Source organism: Chaetodon auriga, chromosome 10 (genome assembly GCF_051107435.1).
Source record: "Chaetodon auriga isolate fChaAug3 chromosome 10, fChaAug3.hap1, whole genome shotgun sequence".
Classification (NCBI taxonomy): Eukaryota; Metazoa; Chordata; class Actinopteri; order Chaetodontiformes; family Chaetodontidae; genus Chaetodon; species Chaetodon auriga.
Window position 1 is genome coordinate 186465 of NC_135083.1, and position 20782 is coordinate 207246.

At 44.3% G+C, this 20782-nt stretch overlaps 1 protein-coding gene across 2 annotated transcripts in view; it reads right to left on the minus strand.

Moving 5' to 3' along the window:
* Positions 1 to 20782, minus strand: part of plxnb3 (plexin B3) — a 77648-nt gene that overhangs the window by 55273 nt on the left and 1593 nt on the right. For both annotated transcript variants that reach the window (XM_076740512.1, XM_076740510.1), the window contains exon 2: positions 2271 to 2343. The gene's annotated coding sequence lies outside the window, so the exon portion shown is untranslated. The remainder of the gene's footprint in view (positions 1 to 2270; positions 2344 to 20782) is intronic.

Below are 20782 nucleotides of genomic sequence, written 5' to 3' on the forward strand. Positions count from 1 at the left end.
TGAGCAGGTGTTGGTAGGAGCAGGTGTTGGTGTTTCAGCAGGTGTTGGTAGGAGCAGGTGTTGGTGTAGGAGCAGGTGTTGGTGTAGGAGCAGGTGTTGGTGTAGGAGCAGGTGTTGATGTAGGAGCAGGTGTTGGTGTAGGAGCAGGTGTTGATGTAGGAGCAGGTGTTGGTGTAGGAGCAGGTGTTGGTGTAGGAGCAGGCGTTGGTGTAGGAGCAGGTGTTGGTAGGAGCAGGTGTTGGTGTAGGAGCAGGTGTTGATGTAGGAGCAGGTGTTGGTGTAGGAGCAGGTGTTGGTGTTTCAGCAGGTGTTGGTAGGAGCAGGTGTTGGTGTAGGAGCAGGTGTTGGTGTAGGAGCAGGTGTTGGTGTAGGAGCAGGTGTTGGTGTTTGAGCAGGTGTTGGTAGGAGCAGGTGTTGGTGTTTGAGCAGGTGTTGGTGTTTGAGCAGGTGTTGGTAGGAGCAGGTGTTGATGTTTGAATGTGACAGCAGCCTCCATCAGTCACACTTCCTGTCGTGACGGAGCTGCTGATGGAGGCCGTCCTGCTGAACGTTTGGAATATTTTCTTACTGAACTGTTGAAACTGATGATGATTGGATGAAGACAGATGAAACGTGTTTGTTAAAAACACAAATCTGAAATGATCAATAAAACAAAAAGGGGGTCAGTGATGGAGCTTGAGGTCCTGTCTGAGGGTGGGGCTGCACTTTATGTGATGATGATGATGATGATGTTGATGATTACATCATGTTATGTTATGTGGTTATATCTGCCTGTGACTGTTTGTGTGTGTGCGTGTGTGTTGTTTATCAGGTGTGTGAGGTTTTCCAGCAGAAACAAAAGATGAAGGACGAGTGAAGAGGCTTTGGGGGGGGGGGGGTGATGGAGGGGTGGTGGGGGTGAGATTTAGAGAGCGTGAAAAGCAGCTTGTAGAGAGACGAACCAACCAGGCGGAGTAATGAATGGAGGGGGAGGGGGAGGGGAGGAGGTGAAAGGTGACACACAGTAATTGGGAGGAAATGTGACGGAGAGACGACGTGTCCCAGTTTATTTATGGTGCAGGACGATTCGTGTTTGAGACGTGAAACAAACACGAACACAAAGAACGAACTGAAGTAACTGCAGAGAAAGTGAGTGGACGGACGGTGGACGTGTAAGGAAGCACAGAAAGGACAAAAAGCCTCTGAACTCAAAGACCTCACTCCATTTACAGAAGCTCATTTCAACTGCTTGAATGGATGTTTTTTTCAGGTTGACAAATCCAGACATTTAAATTTTAACGTCTGTGTTTTCCAGTCTGAGCCCACATGACTGACAGAGGGTTATCTGATTGGTTGATTTACAGGAAGACGTTACGTTCTTTAAAATTATGTCAAATGAGCTTCTGTAAATTTTTCAAACAAAACATAAGTTTCAAGTTTTTAAAGATATGTGAAGATGTCTGAGGCCTTCAGCTGAACTCGTCCTCATTCCCACACGACCGAACAGGTCGATGGCCAGAAACAACAAATCAGCGACAGGCCGATAGACGACCTCCGTCCTCACGTGGTTAACGTCAAACACTCGCAGTGAGTTCAGGTTTATGCACCAAGACGAACATTAGTGTTTCATGTGTCACGTCATCCACACACCCCACCCACCGTCCTATCCTACACCACCTGACCTCGTCCTTCAGTCATAACCACTACAGCCACTAGAGGGCGCCTCATTATGAATGAATGAATGACAAACTGGTTATAGATGACGTCATGAAAACTGGATGAAACACAGTGAACTCTTTGTCCTGAAGAAGTGATTCATAAAGAGCTTCTGTTAATGAGCGAGAGACACTGAGAATAAACAGGAAACAAGAGACAGAGAGAGAGAGAGAGAGACAAAGACAGACAGACAGACGGAGAGACAGACAGACAGGCAGACAGAGACAGACAGACAGACAGACAGACAGACAGAGACAGACAGACAGACAGAGAGCTGGGGGGATAATAATGACTGCTCTGTTTAACACACACACACATACACACACTATTGATCCAAATTCCTGACCAATCAGATCACTGCGTTGAGTAAAGAGGAACCTGCTGAGCACCACAGCGTGGAGACTGCACTGACTCCTCCCACTGAATCAGAGTGACGAGTGCTGCTTCAGGACTGATGACATCATCGCTCGCCATGTGGCGGCACTCTCTGAGGTCACCGGTTGCGTTGGTAACCAGCCGGACGCCCTGACTCAGCGTTCCGCATCAGCAGATACAGAGATTAGAGGTGCACCAACCTGTTGAGGCAACCTGCTGCGTCTGTGATGTGAGGAGGAAGAGGAGGAACCTTCTTCATCAGGAGGACGTTTCCTGAAGGAACACAGAAACAGACACACGTCAGGTCACATTCCACTGCTTCTACTGTCTGTCAGCGAAATGACGCAGCAATAAAGTTTTCTTTGACAGCGCTGACCACCACGTTTCATCTGTCACATTTCATGAATCAGTTAGTGATTCATCAACACAGCTGACAGTGAACGTATCATGTGAGTTCAGGCAACCTGCGAGGGTCACCTGACCAGATTCAGTTCACTGCGACACAAATGTCTCCTCGCTGCTGATTGGCTGTTCATCAACTCATTGATTGATCATGTCTGCGCTGTGTGTTCATGCACACGCACAGATTTACGCACAGATCAGAGAGAGTACTCGACATGTCTGGATAACATCAGGGGTCCTGAGGGTCCGGGGCCTCCAAGGGTCCCTCTGAGGGTCCGGGGCCTCCGGGGGTAGCTCTGAGGGGGCGGGCAGGACAGCCTCGTGTGGAGGGACGAACACCTGGCGGCTCACCTGCTGTGACATCACAAAGTGAAAACAGGCCTCTGCTCTGAAATCTGTCGTCGTTTAGTCTGAATACGTTTAGTTTTTGTTCCCATCTTCATTTTGAGTTCTTCTCTTGGCAGATTCTGGTTTTCTGATGAAACTAGAATTCCTCCTTTTTATTAACTCGTCTTTCGTCTCCTGCTGTCTGAATCGTTCCTTTATTCGCTCCTCATCAACCATCTGTCTTCAAGGTCAACTGTGAGGTCAAGCAATGAATCACTTCCTGTTTGTCTGCTGGAGCTTTTAATGACTTAATGAGCAACGTGGAGCGTACAGCTAATCAATCACTGCAGCTATTGATTAATGATCTATAGACTGAGCAGCTCACACTCATCTGTTCTTGTCAGTGCAGCTGCTGCTTCTTTATGTTACTGATTCATGTTCACGCTGCTTCAAACTGAACACGGAGCAGATAAAAAGCTGTTCTTTCACTGGAAAAAGTGACGTTTTTACCACGTTAATCCTTCAGGTGAGCTTCAGAAAGCCGGAGCAAGTTCAATCAATACGATCAGCTGAAAGTGATCAGCAGGCACAAATGAAGCGGACGAAGTGTTAACGTCTTGATACACGCTGACAGAAAACACAATGTTTCATCCTGGATTTTACATTAAAAATCAAAACTGAACTGTTTGACATCTGCTCATTGGTCCACAAGTCACCGTTCGTCAGTCTTTGTCTTTCACATCCCTTCAATGTTTGAACTTCATATATTCTGTTAATTGGGTTTTATCACCTGCCAGACGGTGGCGAAAGGAAGCGTATATTTAACAGACAATGCAGTCTGTGGCTCCGCCTCCCATCAATCAACCCACACATCGAGTCACGAAGACAAAAAACACTGCGAGAGACTTTCAGCAGCTCCAGTCTGTGTTTGAGTCACATGGTTTATAGGCTGAAGGACGGCCAACAATACAACACACACACACACACACACACACACACACACACACACACACACACACACACACACACAGCTGAGGCAGGAGTTGTCCTTGAAGACAAAAAACAGGGATCAGCAGCTCACCAACATTCCCTCCTTTCAGCTCTTCAGTGTTCGTCTGTTGTGCTGCTGAACGCTCCACTTCCTGCACCACCTGCTCCCTGTCTGTCCACAGGTACCGTACTTGGCTGTTTACAGGTCGTGGACTGACTATCTGATGATACAGCGACTCTGAACAGCGTCGCGCGGGCCTCCAGCTCTACTCGAAGGACTCTGGGAGTCATCTTTGATCAGGATGTGCCCTTTAACACCTACGTAACAACATCCACTGTCTCAACGCCATGCAGAGAAACTGCTCCACACATTCGGATCATCCAGGCTGGATTATTGCACTTTCTTACTATCGGGCTGCCCCAGTGAGTCTCTAAAGACTCTCCAGCTGCCCCAGAACACTGCAGCACGAGTCCTAACAAAAACAAGGAAGACAGATCACATTTCTCTGATATTAGCCGCTCTGCACTGGCTCCCTATAAAATACAGAATAGAAGTTAAAATCCTCCTCCTTACGTACAAAGCCATAAATGGTCAGGCACCATCTTATCTTAAAGAGCTCATAGTACCTTATTACCCTACTCGAACACTGCGTTCCTAGAATGCAGGCCTACTTATAGTTCCTAAGGTCTCCAAAAGCAGAACGAGAGCCAGAACTAGGGATGGGAATTGATAAGATTTTTACGATTCCGTTTTTGAACGAGTCAGTTCTTTATCGATTCTCTTATCGATTCTCATTTGGCAAAAAGGAAAACAAACAGGTCGATTAGCATCAACTTTGTTTAGTTTAGAAGTAACATGACCTTACAAACCCAACAGTGAGGCCTTAAGAGGGCCACAGCCTAGGGCTCCTTGATGGGGTGCCAGGGGGACCCCAGAAAAAACAATTTGTTTTGAAAATAAATCTAAAATAACAATAATAATAATAATAATAATAATAATAATAATAAATATTCGTCTGTAGAAATTAACAAAATACAACATATGCTGTGGCAACTGTTCCAGAATGTCCAGTAACATGTTCAACATTTTTCTAATAGAAATTGAATTTCTCCTTTTTAAAAGGGATATGTGAGCTGAGCACTCAAAAATAAAACTATGTCAGCCAGTGACAAATACAATCAAGTCAAGTCCAATGAAACTGTGCATTGTGCAATTCTGCAAATATTAACTATGAAGAATTAACAATTCTTTTGCAGAAAAATAAGCATATCTGCTTTTTCAGGAAGGATACAGGATCTTTCTGGACTTGTGGTGTCTCCTCTCAGACGGGGTGGAGGACGCCTGCACACACACAAAGCTTTCAGCCAGCCCTGACAGCAGGGCCAGAGTCTCCCTCTCACTCCACCACCATAGGGTGGCGCTATCCTTGCAGGGGATGGGGACAGGCTTCTGTCCCACTGGATCTCCTGATCCACTCGGTGAAAGGAGAAGCTAGAGGTAGACGTGAACTGGAGCGAGTCCCGCCAGCCTCTGAGCCAGTCAGACTCTGTCTCTCGTCACGGTCATCTAAATGTACTGCGTGAGAAGGCGTTCATTTAACGTTAACAGTTAGTAATAGCAGGTTTTACGATGAGGCAAATGGCGCTAACATAACAGGCAGTGTTGGTTACTTAGTTACCTGCAGTGTTAACAGCAGAGGACGTGCTAACGTTGCCGCTGCTGCTGGGTTGAGATTCACTCCGGAGCGGATCAAAAACGCGACATCCATTCAAAGTTATCGCTGTGTGTGCAAATGTTCCTGCATATTGATAGTATTTCCTCCCTTTGATGAAATATCCACTTTGCAAATATTGTAAGTTGTCCTGTTGTCATCCTTTCTCGTGAAATGTAACCAAACTTGCGAGCTTTAGTTTTTGAGCAACGCATTTTGCGTAGCTTGCGTAAGCTACGTAATGTGCACCGCGCAACGTAATTCATGCCCACTGGAATCGATAAGGGAATCGTTTGCAAAATTGGCAAATGATTCCGAGGAACTGAAACACTGGGAACCGGTTTTCAACAAAAACTGGTTTTCAATTCCCATCCCTAGCCAGAACCTTCAGCTATCAAGTTCCTCTCCTGTGGAACCATCTTCTAGTCTTTGTCCGGGAGGCAGACACTGTCTCTACATTTAAGAGTTGGCTTAAAACTTTCCTTTTTGATGAAGCTTATAGTTAGGGCTGGCTCAGGCTTGCCTTGGACTAGCCCTTAGTTATGCTGCTATAGGATTAGACTGTCAGGGGACCTCGAAAGATACACCAACTTCCTCTGTCCTTCTCTCCGTCTCCATCTGCACACCTTGTTACTAACTTAGCTTCTTCCCCGGAGTCTCTGTGCTTTGTTGTCTCGCAGATTCCCATGGACAGTGGCTGAACCTGGATTGTGGATTATAGCTATGTCTCCCACCATGACCCTGCCTAACATCCAATGCAACTGCTACTAGTGCATAAATATATCATATATCTATATACTATGCTATATATGCTATTGTTAGAAATGTCGTTGTTACTGTTATTCATTTCCGTCCACTCCTCCTAACCCCACCTCTCCTCTCTTGCCCACCCTGATCCTGGTTCTGCTCAAGGTTTCTTCCTGTTAAAAGAAGTTCTTCCTCACCACTGCTGCAAAGTGTTGGTTGTGGGGGAATTGTTGGGTAGATAAAGATAAAGATCTGTAGATAAAGAGTTTGGTTCCTGACCTGCCCTGCTCTATGTGGAAAGTGTCCTGAGACAAGTTCTGTTTTGATTTGGTGCTACTTGAATAAAAATGAACTGAACTGAATTCTATAGCATCTGTGTGATGTTGCTTTGACTTGTTCATCTGAGTGATGGCTGCTGGAACAAAGCTATTTTTATACCGCTTTGTTCTACACCCTGAGACCATAAACCTCCGTGCAGAACGAAGAAGCTGAAATTCCCTGTTCAAAGGATGGGAGGCATTGTTTAAAATGGAACTGGTTATCCACTGGAGCTGTTTGGTGTATGGGGACGCTGCTAAGCTGTGACTCAGAACCAGACATTTAACAATTTTATTCAGAGAGCTTCTGTTCTTTAAAGATGGGTTTCCAAACCATGACACCAAAGAATAAGATACAAGTGATAACTCTTAACTGTGAGTTAAAAACTCACTGCAAGTTTTTGGGGTAACTGGATTTGAGAACAGGGATGACCACAGCTTCCTTCCAGACCACATGCTGTGCCTGTAAAGACGTAAATACAGAGCTCAGCTGTTCTGTACAAGATTTAGGTAAATGACCACAGGTGCTATCAGGTCCATGAGTCCTGCTGACTCTTATTGAAAGGAATGCCCTTCGCCGTCCTTTTGGTCGATGCCAAAGTGCTGATTGGCTTTAACTGGGTTTCATTACTTAAATCAAAAAGTATCTAACTAATTCAGAAACAATGAAAGCCATTAGCAAACTCAGTATCTGAACTGCAGCTGTCCGAAGTTTCACTCTAGACCAGCTGAGCCAAGGTTCAGCTTCAGATTTCTGTTTTCATTCTCAAATTTCCATTTTCAGCTCCTTGGTAGCAACAGGCAATTCAAAGGTTACACCATGTAAACGGAAGTTTGGTTTTTGCTGGATTTAACAGATTTGGTCACTCACGGACTGTTGTTAGGGTACAATTTAACCCACATCCCCACAAAAGGCAACATCTGAGCATCAGTGAGTTTGTCCAAAGCGTCACCACACAACCCCGCTGATGTCGCAGGCAAGCAGTCACTAAAATCACTCCACCCCATTCTGGTAACATGTTCTGAGAACCTGGTTCTCCATCAAAGATGACATCCCAGCGAGCCTGGACCCTCACCAGTTTACATTCAGAACCAACAGATCCACAGAGGGGGCCGTCTCCACTGTGTCTCCACTGTGCCTTCAATGCCAACAGCAGCTACATCAGCTCAGCATTCAACACCATCTCACCCACAAAGTTGCTGAGCGGTGCAGCGTCAACAAAGCCAACGAGCTGGATGCTGGCTTTAGGAAACAGGAGGTGAAGACATGCAGCTCTGTGCATGTCAGAGGAGCTGAGGAGGAGGCCAGAGGAGCTGAGGAGGAGCAGGTTACACTGGGATAGGATATAATTATGATATCAAGGCACAAAGACCAGGAGTAACAAGGTTTAAAGCTGCTCCTTGGTACCCTCTGAACAGGACTACTGTGTGTGTGTGTGTGTGTGTGTGTGTGTGTGTGTGTGTGTGTGTATGTGTGTGTATGTGTCAGTATTTCTCAGTGTTGCATCATCAGCAAATATTTGAATAACAAACAGCTCTGATCTGCATTAATGTCAGAAAAACAAACTGTAAAAAAACCTGACTGAAGATCAGATTATGATTTGGTGATGACAATTTTTAAAGGTTCAAGTTTTTAATAGTTCTAATGTTTTTAATGTTTTTAACTATTCTAATGTTTCGAATGTTTTTAACTTTTCTAATGTTTCTAATGTTTTTAACTTTTCTAATATTTCTAATGTTTTTAACTTTTCTAATGTTTCTAATGTTTTTAACTTTTCTAATATTTCTAATGTTTTTAACTTTTCTAATGTTTCTAATGTTTTTAACTTTTCTAATATTTCTAATGTTTTTAACTTTTCTAATGTTTCTAATGTTTTTAACTTTTCTAATATTTCTAATGTTTTTAACTTTTCTAATGTTTCTAATGTTTTTAAAGTTTTTAATGATTCTAATGTTGTGAATGTTTTTAATGTTTCTAGCCTTTCTATTGTTTTTAATGTTTTCAATGTTCACGTTTCTAATGTCTCTATTGTTTCTAATGTTTTTAATGTTTCTTATGTTTTCAATGTTCATGTTTCTAATGTCTCTAATGTTTGTAATGTTTCAAATGTTTTTAATGTTTTCAATATCTGTGTGTTTAAAGTTTTTAACGTCCATGTTTTCAATGTTTTTAACGTCCATGTTTCCAATGTTTTCAATGTTTTTAACGTCCATGTTTTCAATGTTTTTAACGTCCATGTTTTCAATGTTTTTAACGTCCATGTTTCCAATGTTTTTAATGTTTTTAACGTCCATGTTTTCAATGTTTTTAACGTCCATGTTTTCAATGTTTTTAACGTCCATGTTTTCAATGTTTTTAATGTTTTTAACGTCCATGTTTTCAATGTTTTTAACGTCCATGTTTTCAATGTTTTTAACATCCATGTGCAGAGGAGCTGGTGGCTGCAGTCTTTCCTGCTGACGGTGATCTGTGAATGTTCAGATGAAGATTATTTGGTTTGGAGGAGATCTTCACCCTCGTCTGCAGGCTCTCTGCTGAGGCTCAGAGAGGAAACACATGGAGAAAAGTCGTGTTCCTTTATCAGTGGCTTCCCTGCAGGGTGTGTGGGGTCAGAGGTCAGAGAGCTTCAGCTGCTGACTGATGCCACCAGCTGGAACACACTGGTTCAACTGGTCTGACTGCTGTCGTTTCTGTGGGATGTTCACCAGGTTCTGACCTGACTGTGGAAACACATCTTTGTAAGTGACTCTTTTCAATCACACACCTTCTTCAAGCTTTCCATTCCCAGACTCAAAGAAAGATCAGAGCATGTCACTCTGACTGCCAGAAGCTGCTCATAGAGGTGACAGTCGGTATTACAACAACATGTTAAACGTCTCTGCGTCAGTGAAATGACACATTTGGTCAAACCAAAGTGTGGAAAAGCTTCTTTAATGAACGACTGTGCTCATGGCGACACGTCCACGTGTCTGTCAAACACCACGAAGCTCACTGAACGAGGCGACGCGCTGTGGCGTTACAGAGAGTGACCACGACTTCTTCAGCATCCTGACAGCTATCTGCTGCTCCAAGACCAATCAGCAGACAGACACCTGATCAGATGAGCTTGTGACAATTCTTGTGACAATCAGAAGCCAAATGTTCAGACTTTCTGTTCAGGGTATTTTCTGCTCCTCTTCATCAGCTCTGCTTCATCTCAACTGTTAGTTAATCCAAACTCAGGCCTCGTTTTTATTTCCCCCGCAAAAAAAACTACAAGTGAAGCCTCCAAATAGGCCACCAGTTGACTTAATCCCCATTAAAGCTGACCCTGAAACAGACAGACACACACACACACACACACACACACACACACACACACACACACGCAGTAAAACAGTCAGTAGATTAGGCTGCCTGCCTTCATTCACTAATCTGTGGAGTTAATCTGATGGTTGTAACTCTGCAAACTGAGACATAGAGCTGTAATCTGCATATGTGGAGCACACACACACACACACACACACACACACACACACACACAGAGCCATATGTGCAGCAGTCTCTAGGCTTTGATGCAGGTGTAAAACTTCTGCTCCATCTCTGTCAGAACACACTGTCTTCAGGTACAAAGGTGTATTACAGGACAGGGTGGGCTGCAGCTAGCTGTTAGCATGCTAACTTCATGAGATGTCTGTGCAACAAGATGCACAGACGGCTCTGACATCACACCTCTGACTTCATGTTCTGTGGATCAGGCTTTCAACTGAAATCTGGTCATATCTTATACACTGTGTGTGTGTGTGTGTGTGTGTGTGTGTGTGTGTGTGTGTGTATGTGTGTGTGTGTTAATACAGTGTGTTTCTAAGTTGGGGGTGTAACTGATGCCAGTGACTGAAGACAGCTGCACTCCAAGATACCAATTATGTGCACGCACGCACACACACACACACACACACACACACACACACACACACACACACACACACACACACACACACACACACACTCTCAGGCTGTCTAATCTTTAGTGTGATGGCAGTGACAACACATTATTCAACAGAGTGTAATCTGAACGGGGTTGGGGGCTGTTTAAAGGGACAGTCCACATTTAGCTGAGCCATGTCTTATCTGTGTGTGTGTGTGTGTGTGTGTGTGTGTGTGTGTGTGTGTGTGTCTCTGTGTTCAGGTTACATGTGTCTGTGTTACTGTGTGATGTTTGCTGTATTTTAACACGTGCCATGTGTTTTTGAATAGTATGTTTTCGGATGATTGAGGTGTTTCCTCTGCAGTGTTTCGTGAGTTTCGTTTTCTTTGGCAGTAAAAGTGAATTTGACCTTGATAGAAATCTGCGTGTGTGTCACTGTGTGTGCAGCCTGTTGCAGTTTCTCCGGCTCGTTTTCTTACTTTTTTCTACTTTTTCCTACTTTTCTTAATTATTACTTGTTTCAGTTCTTACCAGTTATTCATTTAATTGTGCCTCTCTGAACACACTTGTTGAGAGTTTTAGTCTGTTTTACACTTTGGAATTACTCTCATACAGCTATGCTACCATAACCATATGACTACCATCGCGCAGCAAATCCACAGTCACACTGATTACAGGGTGGAACAAAGTGACAGGGGAAGAAAACTGGGTCCAGATATGAACCACATCTACCTTCTATCATCATGGGCAATGTGAGATCACTGGACAATAAAATGGATGAGCTGGCGGCTCTGGAGGGGAATCAGAGGGACTTCTGCAAGTGTCTTGTTATGTGTTTTATGGAGGCACAGCTTTGGGATGATACTCCAGATTCCATCATTACCATTGATGGTTTACAAATGGTTTGGGCAGACAGGAAGAAATTGGAGAGCGGTAAGAAAAGAGGAACTGGGCTCACCACTTTTATTAATAACAGCTGGTGCTACCCTGGTCCCATTACCATTAAAGAAAGTCCAGCCGTTGTCGTCGTTGTTTACACAAATGGGACGTTTTTCTCAGGTCATATGGTGAGGACACAGATGGACTGACAGACTGTTTGACTGATTATATCAACTTCAGTGTGGACACCACAGGGGACTGTCCTGTCCCCATTCACATTGTACTGCTGACTTCAGGAATGACACAAAGACCTGCCACCTACAGAAGTTCTCCAACATCAACAACAACGGAGCTGGAGGTGGACTTCTGGAGATCGATGGCTCCTCCTGCACCAATTTTCATTAGGGCAGAGATGGTGGAGATTGTACAGGAGTGTAAATACCGAGTGTCCACCTGGACAGCAAACTGGATTGGACCAAGAACTCCAAGGCTCTCTCCAAAAAGGAGATTAATCATTATTATTATTTGAAGCATAGGGAAACTGTTTGCAACCAGTTTGTCTGATTCACCCATTGACTTTCACTGAGCTAAAAATACGAGCAAACTGCAATACGAGCATGAAAATAAAGACTGACTCTGTTCAATGGTGAGACATAGACAGACAGACAGAGACAAAGAGACAGACAGACAGACTGACAGAGAGAGAGACAGAGACAGACAGACAGAGAGGAAGAGGCAGTCAGTATCAGAGGAAATGGAAACAGCGCGACAGTAAATACAGTTCATTCTACCACACGGGAGGAACTTCCTGCTTCATTACAAACAGCAGGACACACACACACACACACACACACACACACAAAATTGTCTGTTACACACTACAAGCATGATTACTGCTTACTGCCATCTTTGTCTCTGCACTGTAACAAACCAGCCGAGCTCCACCTCCTGTTTCTCAGCGTTACCAGATACTGAAAATCATCGTACGAAGACCTTCTGAGGAGAAACTGTCGAAAGTTGAGATCCACACTGCAAAGTTGTTACTGTCTCTGAATGATGGTGAGGTGCTTGAAGTTGTCGAGGTTCACAGAATGATGCAGCCCAGCAGGTACAACAACAGCTGGCAGCTCAAAACTTCTGATGAAGCAAAAAAAAACAAAAACTGGTCTCAGCACAAAGGACTTGGAAGAGTCTGTGAGAGACAGCAGTGGCTGATCATTAATGGCAGGTCCAGGGTCAGTTCTCTGTAATCCATTGACATGGTCAGTGTATGATGAAGAATCAGGCTAGCTCCAAATCAGCTTGATAACATCTATGAAGCTATGACGCATCAAAATGTTCGGAAATTTAGGAATTGAATTACTGATGGTATGTCGCACAAAGGGCTAAATTACCATACAAATATAGCAGTTATTGTGCACAAATCGTGCACAGACCGTGTCACCATCGACTGTAAACACTGAAGCTCTGTGCTGTCAATAAAGCTTTTTGAATCTGCTGAATGAACTCATTCCTTTCAGCAAACTTCATCCTGCCATTTTGTTCCTCTTTGCTTACAGACTGTGTTTCAATAAAGAGTCTCTGTTGAAGCTTGACTGTTCATTAACACTGTTCACCCAGAGCCTTTCAATAAAGTTCATTTGAATTCACTCCTTTTGTTTGGGCACTCTTTGTTAGCAGAGCTCATTTCAATAAAGACACTGTCAAAGGCTGGCGTTTCAATAAAAACTGTTTAAACTGCTGCTGTAAAGACCCTGTTTTCAATAAAGTTCACATCGGTTGTCCACCTTATTTCACACATCAGCTGACGTCCCTCAGTGCTTTGATGAGGCTGAAGATAAGAGAGGTCCAGATCTAAGAAAACTGAGGAGTCCTGGTCTCACTCCCAGTGTATTAAAGACACTGTCTCTCATTTGTTTCCTGTTGTCTGAACAAAAAGCTGAATGAAAACCTGAAAATTTCTAAACTTGTCAATTTGTTGCAGCACCCCCTGTTGACCAGTTAAGGAACACACAGAGTGTGAGCACTTTTTTTAATTAACCATAACTATTGGACTACCTTCATATTTGTATTTGACGTTTGTTTTAAATAAGTCTATGGAAAAAGACATCAGGTCCGGTCAAAGTGGAAGCCCCGTCAGCTAAAATGGGAGATGTTTGTCAGTATCAGGAGCAAAGTGATGGTGCAGAAAAGAATATCTGACCTTTTTACTTCTGAAGACCTAAAAGCAACCAAAACAGAAAGAGAACGAGTCCAGTTTCTTACGAGTGTGTCTGCTCACGTTAAGCTCGCTCAATCTTCCTTCATCATACCAAACTGTCACTGCTGGAGCAGTTCAAGAGCCGGAGCATCGGCCATCACGCAGCACCTCGGCCACATCCGTTTCAACCACTGCTGGACTTGAGAAACCAAGTCAAGCTTAAGGAGATCTGGGACAGAAGCATTCATTTTAACCAGATTGATTTTTGAAGGGGAGTGGCCGTCCATGTCAGAGAATAACTGTGGTTTTTGTTCTATTTGCTGCAAAGCAAGAGAGAAGGGTTTCCACCATGTTGAAGGGAAGATGAGCGGAGAACTTTGTATCTCCGCTTTGCTTTTTGAATAGGCAAGACGGTACAATGCATGGTTTTAGAGAAGAGGAGTAGGAGGCAATGACTTCATCACCTCATCAGGACCTTTGTATCCTCAGGTGAGGTGACTTACACCGTGAACCATTGAGGACATGCTTTGTCTCCATCTTCACAAAGTTTGAGGGAACAAAATGACACCAACCAGCCAACCAGGAGCTTCTTAGAACTGATCCTCTGTGAAGAGTCTTGCTGTGATTTTTGACAACTCCTTGAAGTTCGTCAAGTTGGTTGAGATGTTACGTAAAAAAAATCACCATCACCCAGACAATCGGAGTGATTTGTAGTACTGGACCTTTGAGGAACAGCCCTCAAAGATTGATTAATAAAAGGTGAAAGAACCTTTTGGCCCTGTTGTTTAGTGATAAACAAAATATAGAAAACAGAACTTAATGAACTGGTATTGTTTGTTATTACGTTATTGTTAATGTGGTTATTGAGGGAAGGTAAATGGTCTAAAAATGTGGAATAAAAATATGGATGTGTACTTCTTGTATTAAAACCACAGCAGACACCGACACAGACTCAAAAACCATGCAGACACCTCCAGCCTCCATCTTTGGCTGAGTCACCTTGAGTCCAAACATCAGTATGAACACCATGTTTCATGTCAAAACAAGACTGCAACTGGCCAGTTTGACTGTCAATCAAATTTCTGAGGATGATCCTCTGAAAAACAAAGTGTTCCTCATCCCTGTGGACTGTGTCTCTGACCAATGGCAACTCATCAGGCTACATCACCGTCCAATCGTCAAGAGGAGCAGTTGATGTCGTCCAGTGCTCAGATCAACACATCCAGACCGACACCACAGCAGCCGTCTGCAGGACACTGCTGTTACTGCCAATAAAGTTCACTCAAAATCCAGCAGCGGAAGGCAGAGACTCCCAGAAAGTAAAGAAAGACAGGAAGTCCACTGTTCGTCACAGGAAGTGTGTTTCTGTCTGAAGCTGTGGAAGGGAAACACACAGAGTAACACAAACTTCCAGTAATATACAGACAGTCAGAGTGTGTGGGGGCTTCGTGCAGCCTGAAATGAATATGGTTCTCTTCTTACTGGAAATGACCCACCTTGACTCAGGTAACCACCAAATAACTTCAGACCTGATTCAAAACAGCCATTTCTGATGAAGGTTCTGGAGAAAGAGGTCTTTCAACAGTTCCTCGTTGGGTAGGTTACAGCCCTCGACTGTTAGACCCCCCCCCCCCCCAGTCTGGCTTGCCGACTGGTTTTCTGGACGACTGTTTCTGGCTGACTGTTTTCTGTTTTTCTGTCTGACTCATTTCTGGCTGGTGGTTTCTGGCTGACTGGTTTTCTGGCTGACTGTTTCTGGTTTTCTGACTGGTTTCTGGCTGGCTGATTGGTTTTCTAGCTGACTGTTTCTAACTGGTTTCTGGCTGACTGACTGGTTTCTGACTGACTGGTTTCTGGCTGACTATTTCTGGCTGGTTTCTGGCTGGCTTACTGTCTCTGGTTTTCTGACTGTTTCTGGCTGTTTCTGGCCAACTGTTTCTGGTTTCCGGCTGACTGTTTCTGGTTTTCTGACTAGTTTCTGGCTGACTGTTACAAACTGGTTTCTGGCTGACTGTTCCTGGTTTTCTGACTGGTTTCTGGCTGGCTGGCTGGCTGGTTTCTGGCTGACTGTTTCTAACTTGTTTCTGGCTGACTGACTGGTTTCTGGCTGGCTGACTGTTTCTAGCTGGTTTCTGGCTGACTGACTGGTTTCTGGCTGAGTGGCTTCTGGCTGACTGTTTCTGGTTTCTGGCTGACTGTTCCTGGTTTTCTGACTGGTTTCTGGCTGGCTGGCTGGCTGGCTGGCTGGCTGGCTGGTTTCTGGCTGGCTGGCTGGCTGACTGGTTTCTGGCTGACTGTTTCTGGTTTCCAGCGCTCTTACTTCACTTGAACATCAAAGAGAATTTTCCATCACAGCCAATTACAAACACACACACACACATGTTGGTTTTCCTATCAATCTGAGGTCCCTGTCTCCTCCCCGTCAGCTATGCTCCTCATCGCCACGATTACCACAGCTGTCTCCATGGAAACCTGCGCCGTCAGAGGGACACGCCTGGCTTTGACCGTGAAGACAGTCTTATTCTTGTCTGTCCAGGTTTGTCTGTCTCACAGGTTCGATTCCCAGCCCTACACGCCTGAATGTGAGAATCACGTTCATGAAATATTCAGATTTTTGCTCCTGTTCTCCAATGAAAACATTCGTTCTAGGCTGTTTGAGGGCCAATGAAAATGAATTTCCACTGACGTCCACAAGCAGCTGCTCATCGAGCCTTCATCCCTTCAGCCTCTTCTTCAAAAGGTCGACGATCCCGAAATCTGTTGATACCCGACTGTCAGAAGAGACAACCGCCGTAAAATCCACAGCTGAGACTCGTATTCAGAATAAGATAAGATAAGATAAGATACAATCAGACTTTATTGATCCCAAATCAAATTAAACGTACTCACGAACAGAAAATGCTCCTCAAACAACATTGACAAACGTCTTCATGAGAAAATGCTCAACCAGGTCCGATCAGAGACACTCGGCTGTGTTTGACCAATCGATCAGAGACTAATCTGGACTACATTTGGACTCTTGTCTCCTGGACAAAGTATTCAGATCCTTTACTTCAGTTACAGTAGAAATACTTCATCAAGTGCTCATTATTGAGCAGAACAGCTGCTGTCAGCGTTGTGTTGCATAATGTCATTGATGATGTCATTGATGATGTTATTGATTGAGTCTTCAAAAAAAGAAACTTCCAATCATTTATCAAAATGTCCCTGATTCATTTTCTGTTGGTCAAGTGATTCAACAGTGATCGTACTTGCTTTTTATGATGTATCATCATCATCATCATCATCATCATCATTATTATTATTATTATGTCCCTGTCAACGCATTACACGTAGGGCTGGAAATCAAGAATCGGTTCCGACTTAGAACCGGTTCCAATTGATCAATTCCATTGGAATTGTACACCTCCAATGTTATCGATTCTTCCTAACAATCCTTTCATTTTCTGGCACGGCGGCACATCGCCTCGCGTCACGTTGTGTCGCGTTATGTCACGTCACGTCGCGTTACTTCAGGGACACTGCGACGCACATCTGCTTCAGCCAGGAGGAAGCATGGAGCGGAGGAAGCGACCTAAAGCATGGCTCCATAAAGAGACGAGAACACTGCCGTGTGTAATCGGTGCAACACTGTCATCTCATGTAAAGGTGCAAATACCTCAAATATGCTAAAACATCTGTCGACCCGGCATGGAATTATAAGGATTGATAAGCAGAATCGACAATGGCATTGATATTGATAAAAAATTATCAATTCCCACCCCTAATCACACGAACCTTAAAGTAAGCAGTAACTTCAGTTGTCAGATAAACGTAATGGAGCACAAGTAGAAAGTAGCACCAGTACAAGTACCTAAAACTTATATTGAAGTACAGAGTAAATATACTGTGACCATAAGAGTACTTCCCGTTGAAGGAAACGCAGAACAGAAAGAAGCGAAAACGTGCAAATATTGAAGAATCTTCCAGAGAAAAAAACGTCCGAAAAAGAGAGAAAACACCCAAAGTGACGACTCGAGCAGCCTGTCTGTCTGCCAGGCAGTGAGACAGCTGGTTAACAGTGTAGGTGTGTGCGTGTGTGTGTGTGTGTGTGTGTGTGTGTGTGTGTGTGTGTGTGCGTGTGTGTGTGCACGTGTGTGTCTGCGTGTGTGTGTGCACCTGTGTGTGTGTGTGGACTCCACAGGGAGCGATCGGGCGAAACCAGCTTCTTTATGGATTATTAATATCACCTCCAGCTACACACACAGTCAGTGTGTGTGTGATCTGACACACACACGAGGAGGAGGGGGAGGTGTGTGTGTTGGGGGAGTTTGAGGGATGGGGGGGTGGTGACGGGGCATGGGGGGGGGGGGGGGGGGGGGGGGGGCAGCCAGCAGTTGGTGTGATCAAGGACGCTTCATTCACACTCCACTCGACAGCATGTGTGTGTGTGTGTGTGTGGGTGTGTGTGTGTGTGTGTGTGCATGCGTATGTGTGTTAGTATAATCTTCTCGGAGGCCACGCCCTAATCCAGGATCAACAATAGACCCCCCCCCCCCATGCCCCCCCTCACACCGAGCCCCCCTCCTGTCGTCTTTGTGAGTTTCTTGTTCGTTTCAACTCGTCCTCCGGTTGCTTTAAAAGCCCCGCCCCCTCCTGTCCGTCCTGTCCATTCAGGTTCAAGACGTCACAACAAAATTGATAAACATCAAACACACCATGCACACAAACAACAACACCACACAACCAAAACCAACAAACAACAACACAACCAAAAACAACAACACAACCAAAAACAACAAACAACAACGCAACCAAAAACAACAACACACAAACAACAACACAACCAAAAACAACAACACACAAACAACAACAATAAACACTGTACTAGGATGTTAACAGCCTCATCGTCACTGGACCGGCAGCTGAATCGACTCCAGGTCGTCTTCTTCAGTCATCAACGATTGGTGGAGTCGTGCAGTGTGTGGGTGTGGTCACAGTACATCCAGCCAATGGAAGAGAACGTCTTCACGCTCTTGACCATCTGCTGCAGCAGCTGCCGTCACTTCGCCTTTCTTGAAACTCTGTGATGTTCTTTTTGAGTAAAAACTGCAGAAACACTTCAAGTCTGTCGAACGGAACATTTTCAGGTTTTCAGACAGAACGTGAAGAGAATTTTAGTTTTTAGTGAATTGCATTACATCTGGATTCATACGAAAGAACATGTCAAGACCACAAAAGACTTTCAATCACAAATCACAGCGCAGAGCCCTGAAGTCCAGACCAACAATCAGCAAGGTTCTCCAAAGACCACGCCATAGTCAGGTTCTCCAAAGACCACGTCATAATCAGGTTCTCCAAGGACCACGTCATAATCAGGTTCTCCAAAGACCACATTACAGCAAGGTTCTCCAAAGACCACGCCAAAGTCAGGTTCTCCAAAGACCACGTCATAATCAGGTTCTCCAAAGACCACATTACAGCAAGGTTCTCCAAAGACCACGCCAAAGTCAGGTTCTCCAAAGACCACGTCATAATCAGGTTCTCCAAAGACCACATTACAGCAAGGTTCTCCAAAGACCACGTCATAGTCAGGTTCTCCAAAGACCACATCACACACACAGTAACACACAAACTGCAGCAGTGTGTATCAGTGTGTGTGTATAAGAGTGTGTACCAGTGTGTAATCTGAGGATTCTCAGCTCAAATTTAAAAACTTATACACACAACAGCAACACCTGTGCTGGTATGTGAACATACATAATACATGTGACAACACACTCCCAGGAGTCACACACACACACACATACACACACACACACACACACACACACACACACACACACAGAACAGAGTGTAAAGTTGAGTTAAACAGATGGTCGAGCAGATTGTATCAGAAACTGACTGCTAATCAGACTCACTAATACACACACACTGTCTCACACACACACACACATACACACACACACACACACACACACACACACACACACACACACACACGTTCAGGGTTAAAGGAAACTTCCACTCAAACAAAGTCTCTATCTGTTCGTCTTCCAGCCGACAACAAAAAGTCCAACAGAGAAACATCTGATCACAGATCAGATTGATGTTTGTCTGATAGAAACTGAGGATCTGTCAGAGTTTCTGAATATCAAGCAGCTGATTCAGGATCTGTGCTGAAGGCCTCCAGCAAACTTTTTAATGAGCTGCAGGACATTGTGTGATCTATATCACCACATTAGTCATGCTCATTTTAAAGTAGACCAGGATAAAGCCTGGAGCAGGTCAATGTGGCGCCAAGGACATCACTGAGGACATCACTGAGGACAGTCTGGCACATTTGGAACAATGCATTTGTTGTGAACAGAACCTTCAGCTATCAAGCTCCTCTCCTGTGCAACCATCTCCAGTCTTTGTCCAGGAGGCAGACACTGTCCCTACATTTAAGAGTTGTCTTAAAACTGTCCTCTTTGATGAAAGAGGGCCGGCTCAGGCTTGACTTGGACCACTTGTCATGGCTGTGCATCTCTCTCAGAGTCTCATTCTGTTCAAGGTTTCTTCCTGTTAAAAGGAAGCAAACTCTCTTCTTCTTCTTCTTCTTCTTCTTCTTCTTCTTCTTCTTCTTCTCTGCATTAATTCTACCTGTTTGAGACCACATGTGTCAAGAAGAACTGACTGCACTGGTGTTACTGGTGTTACTGGTGTGAGTTCAGTTCAGTCTGACTGTGTGACCATGTTGAGCTAAACCTACAGATTACAACACATTACAGTGTGTGTGTCTGAGTGTGTGTGTGTGTGTGTGTGTGTGTGTGTAGATTAGAGGTGATTAAACAGTAATCTGAATCGGGACTCAGACTTAATCCTTCAGATTAGTCAAATGGACATTTCAGTTAAATAATCTTCATCACACGGATGATGATGATGATGATGATGATGTCACTCATGCTGCTTCATACAGGTCACCTGTGTGTTGTCAGAGGTCAACAAATTCTACCTTTGATCACTGTGACCCTGAACAGTGACTGTCAGGAGGAAACAACTTGCGGAATTTAAAGAAACACATGAAGAAGAAAACGTCTGAAACATCATCAAAGGCCTGACTTCATCCATCAGCTGTCAAGAAACACAACAACAACAACAACAACAACAACTAATGACATCTGAGCAGAACTTCAAGCAACCAATCAACGCTCAGCCCAGAGCGTGCAGCTGGTCAGACTGGAGTTCATCAAAGTGATCAGAAACTGA